The sequence below is a fragment of the Octopus bimaculoides genome, chromosome 3, assembly GCF_001194135.2.
Source record: "Octopus bimaculoides isolate UCB-OBI-ISO-001 chromosome 3, ASM119413v2, whole genome shotgun sequence".
Classification (NCBI taxonomy): Eukaryota; Metazoa; Mollusca; class Cephalopoda; order Octopoda; family Octopodidae; genus Octopus; species Octopus bimaculoides.
In genome coordinates, this window is record NC_068983.1 from 42,565,000 (window position 1) to 42,574,783 (window position 9,784).

The following is a 9,784-nucleotide window of genomic DNA, read 5'->3' on the forward strand; positions in this document are numbered from 1 at the left end:
AAAAATTAAAGGAACTGTGTATTGGATAATATATTCCAAGAAATGCTGTGTCTAAATAAAAAAGAAAAAAGAAAGGGAGAAAGAGAGAAAGAGGGAGGGAGGGAGGGAAAGGGGAAACGGATGAGATGGCTACGGCTAGAATGTTTGACCAGGTCTGCAGGATCAGAACTGACCAGGGGCTAAACAATCACAACCAGAAAGATATTAAAAAAATAAACAAGTGCAACGGACATACGAGGACAGAAACTGTCATTTTGTTATTTTAATTGAATTAACGGAATTTATATATATACATATACGTCTGCTAGTCTATAAAGAAGAACTGAAGAAATTCTTGGATGTTTAATGACAGAGAATGAGAGAAAAAGAAAGAGAATTGGTAAGTAATTTATCAAACAAACATTTTTATTTTTTCTATAAAATAATAATAAATATAGTATGTGTGTGTGTGTGTGTGTGTGTGTATACACACAACGATAACTTAATACTTTTTCGCAGACTACATATCTATTTTTCACAAGGAAAAGGTTGAGGGTGATTTCGAAGTTTCGGCTTGCTCACCACCTTCAGACAGTTTGGTGAAGGAGGCAGGCAAGCCAAAACTTCGAAGTCACTTTCAACCTTTTCCTCGTAACGGTTAATCGACGATTATGTATATGTAAACACACACGCACACATACATATTCTAAAGCACATGGTATGATTTGAGGAAGAATAGACCGTTATTTTTAGCAGGCAAAGATATCTTCATTGGCTCTTCTTTTTGCTGGGGTTTTTTTCCCCTTTTTTCTACGTAGTTTTAGACATTCTACCTAGGGCTATATCATGAAATGTATCTTCTGTATTCAAGAGAGTAGGGTACGATGCGAGAAAGATTTGGCTGTTGTGTCTAACAGGTGGAGCGGTCACGTTACCCCCACCCCCGCTTTCTTTGCCTTTTTTTTTTTTCCATCTTGCCTTCTATGTAATGACAACATCAACGGAGTGAAGACCAAACGGAGAATCGAAACCGGGTAATAGAGCCTGCTCCCCCAGAAATCGATTGTTAACATTGATTTCTAACACACAAACACTTGCTAAGACATCGTGTGTGTGAGATCGATTATATCGACAGCCCCCAACCCCGAATGTAACTGGTGCTGGTATTTAATCAACTGTGGGGAAACGGAAAGCGGAGTCAATCGACGGCGGCCGGATTTGAACTCACAACGCAAAGAACTGTAATTAAATAAACGTCAGCCAATTTCAACTGCTGCCGCCGCTTTATCGATTCCGTCGTCCATAAGCCTCATAATGATATCGATTTCCAATAATCTTGTTTGGAACTGTTTATGGAGAGAGAGAGAGAGAGGGAGGGAAGAGGTGTTTGCATGTGCGCGCGCGTGTGTAAAAGTTACAAGGTGGCATTTGAAATCTATGTAAGTTCTGATACAGTGTGTATGTGAGAGAGAGAGAGAAAGAGAGGGGAAGGGAGAGAGAAAGAGAGAGATGGAAAGGTGTGTGATAGGGTGCGCGTGAGTGAAAGTGTGTATGTGTGAGAGAACGAAAGAGTGTCTTTATACATGTGTAGGAAAGTGTTTGTGTGTGTACGAGGAGAGGGAAAAATAAGTGTGTGTGTGTGTGTGTGTGTATGTGTTTGTGTACGTTTTGTGTGTAAACAAGAGGCAGGTGATATGTTAGAACACCTTACAGCGGCTATATTATAGCACCGTTATAAACAGGTAAATCATGTTATATATTCCCCCAGCAGGTATATATCAACAGTAACGTCGTATAAACAGGTAATGATGTATGCTCAAGAGCTAATGAGCTTATTGGATTATTATATCCACTGTTGTGTATATAACTCAACTATCTGAATGTACAACGTTATACACTCACTCTCACATTATTGGTGTGTGCGTGTGTGTGTGTATATATATATATATATATATATAGTAACAATAAATGACGGTAATATTTATATACTATGCAGTGCGTATATAAACAGGAATACCGTGTTTACAACGACGAAATGTCTACCTGGTCGCAGGGGCTGCTAGAAATGATAGCTAAATTTCTGTGAAACCAAAGGCAGTCTTCTTTAGCAGGGTACTAAACCGAGTAATGTTTAGAAATGGAATACTTTGGGTCACAAGTTCAGACTGTGTGCCTGTATAATGAGTACTCATACACACACTGTTAATGATTAAAGGCAAAAACAAAAAAATCTCATCTGTAAGGAAAGTTTGCGAAACTTGAGAAGCACTATGTATGTATGTATCTCTATCTATCTATCTATCTATCTAATACCGCATACATATATATGTTTAACGCATTAACAATTTCAGCTATGCTGTACTTATTCACAGCAACTAAGGAAGCTTGATGCATATGCGTACATAGAGCTCCCATAATTTTATATATACATATACATATGTAAAAATATACTTATACAATTTTACGTAAATATACCTGAGAAGGTCTCTCAAGTTCAACCTTGACGTGTATCTTTCTTGACGAATAGAGACACTATTTATAAACATATGCGTCAATAACGATTTGGAAAACGTAAAAAACAGAAAAATATATGCATGATTGCGCGTACACACGTAAACCGTTATCCCAGGGACAACAAACAAGCATTATAGCATTAATGCATCTCAAGAAATATCTAAAATTTGGGCCCTTAAGGAGTTACTTCCCATTAGGAAATCTGTCCCCCCAGAAAATTTAGACAAACAATTAGCGACGAAGGGGAGCAAAAAAATGATCTCGATAAACCCCTTTTGTGGATAGACGGTCGTGTTGTTTCAATCAATTTTCTTTACGAGAAACTTTGCAACAATTTAGTAAAATAAACTATAACTTTCTTTCTTTCTATCTATCTACCCCCCTTTTTTTTCTTTCCTACGATCCCTTTTGATCGAGCCCCCCTTTTTTCTCTCCTCCACCCTCCCAAAAAGAAAAGCTCTATATTGTATTTGTCCCCTCTGTGTAAAGCCCTGTGTGGGTAATAAAAGAAATCTATCTATCTATCTATCTATCTATCTATCTATATTACTTGTGCGTCTATACTATCGTTGTTGACCAACTAGGATCTCTTATCGTTCGTATTGTATCACAGATATAATGACAGTAGGTACAATGTAAAAGTAATGTGGGTCTTAAACTGGATAATAACGTCCCCTTGTGATAATTGAGTCTTCACAAGGATTAATTCTTTTTCAAGGAAATGATTTTTCTTAGAATGTCTTTAATAATTCCCATTAAAACATAGCATAACATACACTAATTAACATGAATATTTAAAAATAAGCACATGCTGGTAAGGACAATATAAGAAAATATGGATAAGAAGCCACTGCATAAAATTAGCTTCTGGTTTGATTAAAACAACTGCGTTTCCCCCACTCACTTTGGATACAACATTGTAACGGTGATGGAGGTGGGGCATTTGTACAATACCAGTGAGCGAGAGAAGTACTGAGTAACAACAACAACAACAAAAAGGACGTGAATTACTCGGCATCAGTATGAAGTCTCAAATGAGTTGATATTAACCCCTTTGTTACGGTTTTTCTGCTGAAATACAGTGCCATTCTTTCAGTTAATTTAAAAAATAAACAATTTAGTAAAATCATCGTGATTCTCAACCAGGGTCCATATAAGATTTTAAAAGACTAACTGCAATAAAATTGGTTATACTCCTACAATACACAGAACAATTTAACAATTTTCTTATAAAATTCCTAGGCGCAGGAGTGGCTGTGTAGTAAGTAGCTTGCTTACCAACCACATGGTTCCGGGTTCAGTCCCACTGCGTGGCACCTTGGGCAAGTGCATTCTACTATAGCCTTGGGCCGACCAAAGCCTTGTGAGTGGATTTGGTAGACGGAAACTGAAAGAAGCCCGTCGTATATATGTATATGTATATATATATGTATGTGTGTATATGTTTGTGTGTCTGTGTTTGTCCCCTCAACATCGCTTGACAACCGATGCTGGTGTGTTTATGTCCCCGTAACTTAGCGGTTTGGCAAAAAGAGACCGATAGAATAAGTACTAGGCTTTCAAAGAATAAGTCCTGGGGTCGATTTTCTCGACTAAAGGCGGTGCTCCAGCATGGCTGCAGTCAAATGACTGAAACAAGTAAAAGAGTAAAAGAGAGTAATATATAATCAAAAATGTATAATAGATTTTTTTTTTTAGAACATGTGAAATGTAACCTCAGAACAATACCAATATTGGTGTTGTGAGGGTCTATCCAAGTTAGATAGGAATCAAAAGGTAACACATGATCCTCATTCACAACACTTTAAAGCATGAAGTTTGTGTCATAGAACCAAGGGCAGTGTCAAGTCGGTTGAAATCTAAAGGGTTCGAAGATTAGTTTGTAAAATTCTGCAATTAGGAAATTATAAATTATTAAATTCTAATTTGTTAATGTTTCATAAAACAGATCACCGACTGACTATCAGTCATCTGGTCCGCTATCTTATCACCATGTTTTGCAGCCTCATTTTACATTATTCCAGTTCACCCAGTTAACCTTGCCGCATTACTTCATCCTTACTGTTCTGGTGAGAAACAGCTGTAAGCATACATCTCACTCCATTTCTTCAATAACCACAGACCACCTAGCTCTCAAGAATCAGCAGTAAATTGCTGTCTGAATTCTTCATTAGACCTTTTTGATACCAGCCCACCTGATACCACTCTAAGTTTTACGATACAAATTTCATTTCAACACCTGTGGTTAATCACAAACTTTACAGAATTGTCCTATATGCACCATTGGTAGCACATTTTTGTAATTTGGGAAATTATTCTATTCTTTATCACTGACATGGTTTCAAGGATATTTAAATAACATGAGTGCTAAATATAATATTTTACATTAATGAAGTTTGTGTCATAAAACCAGGGGCAGTCTTGAGACAGCTAGAATCTAAAGTTTAATTATGAAATACTGTTAAAATACAAAAAAAAAAAAAAAAAATTTACATTTCCTTGTAATTAAAGAGTATGTTGTGTGACCAGAAATACATGGCATCATTATTAAGGTCTAAAAGCAGGCCATGGCAGTTAATGTGTTAAAGTGATCTAAATTAAAAAGTTCATGTTAATTTATGTTCTAAATATTAGCTTCATAGTGATAGTTGCTGTAAATTCTACATTATTTTTGAAAATTAATTGAAACAAGACAGGGTATTTCAACAGGAATATGGCACAAAATGGTTAATTATTTTGTTTCTAGCTGAGACCAACATTTTTCAATTGAGCCAGACATGAACCCTAATTGAAACTGAGTCTGACTAAAGGTTTCAAGTGACAAAAATATGCCCAGGTCATTCTCAGGGGTACTGGCTGCATGTTTGTTGTTCGACAGATTGGGAGATTGCCACCTCTTGTGGAAACAAATTGGGAGTTGGTGATAAGAAGGGCACCCAGCCATAGAAAACTGTCCCACACAAGAATAGGAAAGTGACCATTAATCAAATGATTATGATGATGATGGTCTCAGGCATGTTTGTATCGAAAGGGTTAAAAGATAGAAGGGAGTTTATGGAAACCTAAGAGTCTTCTAGTATAGCTCCAGGCACATCAAAATCTTGTGAGTGGATTTGGTAGACAGAAATTGAAAGAAGTTTATCATGTATGTGTATGATAGTGTTCATCACTATCCCACCACTAGTGTAGGTTTGTTTACATCCCCATAGCTTGAGCAGTTCAGTGAAAGAAAGCAACAAAATAAGTACTAGACTTACAAAATAACCTAAGTAACAGGGTCAATTTGTTTGACTAAAATCCTTCAGGGCACAGCCCCAGGATGGTTGCAGTCCAATGACTGAAACAAGTTAAAGATAGAATATATCTACAAAGAAATAGAATACTAACAGTGAAATATACTGTACGGTGCATGGAACAAAAAATAAGTCTAACATATCGGACATGTATTTGCCCTTGTAGGAAAATAACTGTCTTATCACTCAGCCACATTTGGATAACTTCCTACCATTACACGGAATCACTGTTTGCCTCATTTTCTGCTGCTCTGGAATTATGAAGGAACGGCATTGCTCTGTAATGAGTAATAAAGAGAACTTATCACTGGAAATGAAATTCTATCCGTAAAATGCTTCAGCAAACTTGCTCCGATTACAAAGCCACTCCTGCTTAATCACAAAACAGATCAATATGTTACATGTGAAGAAACAGAAGCAATACTACTGCATTATTAATTTTCTCTTGAACAACGCCAGACAGATTCTGGAAAGGAATATATAATAATAATTTTTTACTTGCTTCAGTCATTTGACTGTGGCAAACACTGGGACACTGCCTTGAAGAACTTTCAGTCATACAAAAAAAACCTTAGTGAAAAAAAAAAGAAAAGAAAAAAAAAACAACCTTATTCTAGTACTCTCTTTCATTGAACCATTAAGTTACAGGGGATATAAACAAACCAACACAAGTCAAGTAGAGGTAGGGGACAAAAACAGAAGAAACACATAGAGAGAGAAAGAGAGATAAACGGATATACAATAGGCTTCTTTCAGTTTCCAGCCACCAAATCCACACACAGACTCATCTAGAAGAAATATTTATTCTTGTGCTATTGATTGCTTTTATAATAAGATGTTGATTGGGTGTTTGTAGAGAAGTTAGCCATTGTCTATGCATCGATGGTTGTGTGTCTACATCAATAAAATATTTATTAATGGATTCGATACATAGAAAAGTCAGACTACAACCTCATATGAAATTCTATACGAAAGGCTTGAACCACTTCAATTCCAATGCTGACACCACCCACACTCTCCATGTTCTCAAAGAACTACAATTTCCGTCTCCACAATGGACGAAGAAATGCACTAATTAATATTGAATAATGCTAAAACGGTGAGCTGGTAGAATCATTAGCATGCCAGGCAATATGCTTAGTGGCATTTTGTCCGTATATACGTTTTGAGTTCAAATCTCACCAAGGTCAGCTTTGTCTTCCATTCTTTCAGGGCTCCATAAAATAAGCACCAGTTGAGCATTAGGGTCGACGTAATCAATTTAAACCCTTACCCCCAAAATTGCTGGCCTTGTGCCAAAATTTGCAACCAATATTGAATAATGCTATGACCATTTCCATGCTCTCAAAACATGATGTAACACGTAGGAAAGATTCCAAAGCAATTTGGTAAGAAAATAACTGAGAAATATGGAGTTCCATTAATATCTCTCCTCATGTTTCTTTAATGACTCAAGGTACAATTACGGTCATCATCATCGTTTAACATCCGCTAGCATGGGTTGGATGGTTTGACTAAGGGCTGGAAAGCTAAGAGGCTGCACTTTTCTTGGATAACAGAAATGCAACTGTAACATCCTACATATATTTTTACTTTTATTCTCGTATTTCCCTTTATACTTTCTATATCCATCCTCTTCCAAAATAACTCCCCTTCAAGTTAACTCTCTCATATCATCTCTGATGAAGGGATATCCTTAATGTCCCAGAAACAGCTGTAAGACTACCTTTCTCTTTATAAATGTCTTATAAATTCCATACAGCTTTGGCTTTGTTGTCTCATTTTTATTTAACACACACACACACACACACATATATACACATATATATATATACACATATATATATATATATATATACATATATATATATATATATATATATATATATATATATATATATATATATATATACATATATATATACATATATATGCCAGGCTTCTGTCCCATCTATCAAATCCACTCACAAGATTTTGGTTAGTCTGAGGATATAGTAGAAGACACTTGCCCAAGATGCCATGCAGTGGGATTGAACTTGGAGCCATGTGGTTGGGAGGCAAACTGCTTACCACAGAGCCATGCCTGCATCTATATTAGCTGATAATATTTCAGTAACTAAGCTGAATATCGTAAATGTTTGCAATGTAATTTGTAAAGGCCACATAAAAATCCATTAGAAGCTGGAACGTCAATACGTGTAGCATCAATTGTTAACAGCTTGAGCAAATCAAAGAAACGTCCACTGAAGTCGGGCATTAAGACTGTGGGAGAGAAGGAGGTTGTAGCTCCAGAGAAGTTTGCCCATAACAGAAAAATATCCTCTTTTAAACAATATCACTTCAATATTCTCCACGGAAACTTCAAAGAATCAATAAGAGCTGCACATATAAAAAGATTATACTTCATATGCTGCATTGAACTGATCAAAAGAACACAGATATTGAGAGGAAGGTTTTAAGGTCTATAAAAGTAAATAGCAGATGGGAAATATTGTTAGAGAAGAAAAGAAAAGAAAAAAATCCCAAAATCTTTCAATAAGTTGCAGTTCTAGAACATTCAAATACAGATTTCCACAGGCAAAGCATCACTTATGATAGCTCTAGTCTTTAATCACCACAGTTCTAGTCATTAATCACCACGTGTAACTCGCTCAGAACAGAACTAGTCATCATTCATCGTAGCTCTCTTCATCAATCACCATACCTCTAGACATTACTCACAACAGCTCTAGTCATCACTCACCACACACCTAGCAGACCTCACAGGTCTAGGTACCAAACGATAATTACTTCCCCAAACTTATGCAAATTTCAAGGAATTTTAATGGAACTAATTTATTCAGTTACTATCTAACTTAGATTAATCATTAGTCAATTACTCATTTAGGCAGCAACATTAATCATTATTTAAATATAATTCCAGAGGAAAATGTCCACACACACACACAAATGATTTTGTTTTCAAAATGAAAATATTCATGCGATAAAAATTGCTTGCAACAATAAGTGTTTGACTAGGAAAAAAAGACAAAAAACATATCTGTTTGCAAAGATAATCCTTAGATATTATTTGGAAACACATGTCCAAAAAATACTGTATTATTGTGTATTGCATTATTAGACAGCTCAGATAATCTATCAGCTTATGTTTGTGTGTGTTCATTGAACCAGAAAGAAGACAAGACCAATCTCTTCAAGAACTTCATTTAACTTTCAGTTTTCCATGCTGGCATGGGTCAGATGGAATTAACTGAGGAGGACTGTCTATAGCTGGATGCTCTTCTTTCACCAACTCTCACCCATTTTCAGACATGTTTTCATAGAAGGTCAGATGTGAAGGACACCGCGTACATGATGGCCACACTGGCATACAACTATTAAGCAATGTCCAGACAACGAGATACGAACACATACACAAAAGGCTTCAGTTAGCCTGGAGTTACAGTAAAAAACCCTTGTCAAAAGTGCCCTGCAGTAGAGACTGAACTGAGAACCATGTGGTTGGGATGTAAACTTCTCAACTACACGGCCACACTGCATCATGGGCAAGTGTCCTCTACAATAGCCTCAGGTTGCCAAAAGCCTTGTGAGTAGATTTGGTAAATGGACACTGAAAGAAGGCCATTGTGTGTGTGTATGTATATATATAACAAATAATAAATGAGTATATGCATATATACGTACAGGTATGTGCATACCTACGTCTACCTGTATATATAGGTGTATATCTGGGTACAGGACATTGCAAACAAAACGTAGACAAGAAAATAATAATAACCAGAGTACAGAAAACACACCAGCCACAAACAGAACTTTTTCTTTCATCAGCTACCCCCATTTTAACACCGGCGTTTCGAAGAGTTGGGCAGGACGCATCGTTAAAACGGCTCTTCCCATGGACCGCAAATCAAATTTGTATACACAAATTAAACCTGTGCCATGGAGGAATGTCGTGGCGGACAAAAAACAAGACAGGAAAACAAACGGAAATATATATA

At 36.4% G+C, this 9,784-nt stretch overlaps 1 protein-coding gene and 1 long non-coding RNA gene across 9 annotated transcripts in view; one reads left to right on the plus strand and one right to left on the minus strand.

The window, feature by feature from the left end:
• The window catches only part of LOC106869993 (adenosylhomocysteinase-like 1), a 420,486-nt gene that overhangs the window by 154,793 nt on the left and 255,909 nt on the right, over positions 1 to 9,784 (minus strand). The window lies entirely within an intron of this gene.
• LOC106869995 (uncharacterized) overlaps positions 83 to 9,784 on the plus strand; it is a 279,440-nt gene continuing 269,738 nt past the window's right edge. The window contains exon 1 of the long non-coding RNA XR_001409476.2: positions 83 to 379. This is a non-coding gene — a long non-coding RNA (uncharacterized LOC106869995). The remainder of the gene's footprint in view (positions 380 to 9,784) is intronic.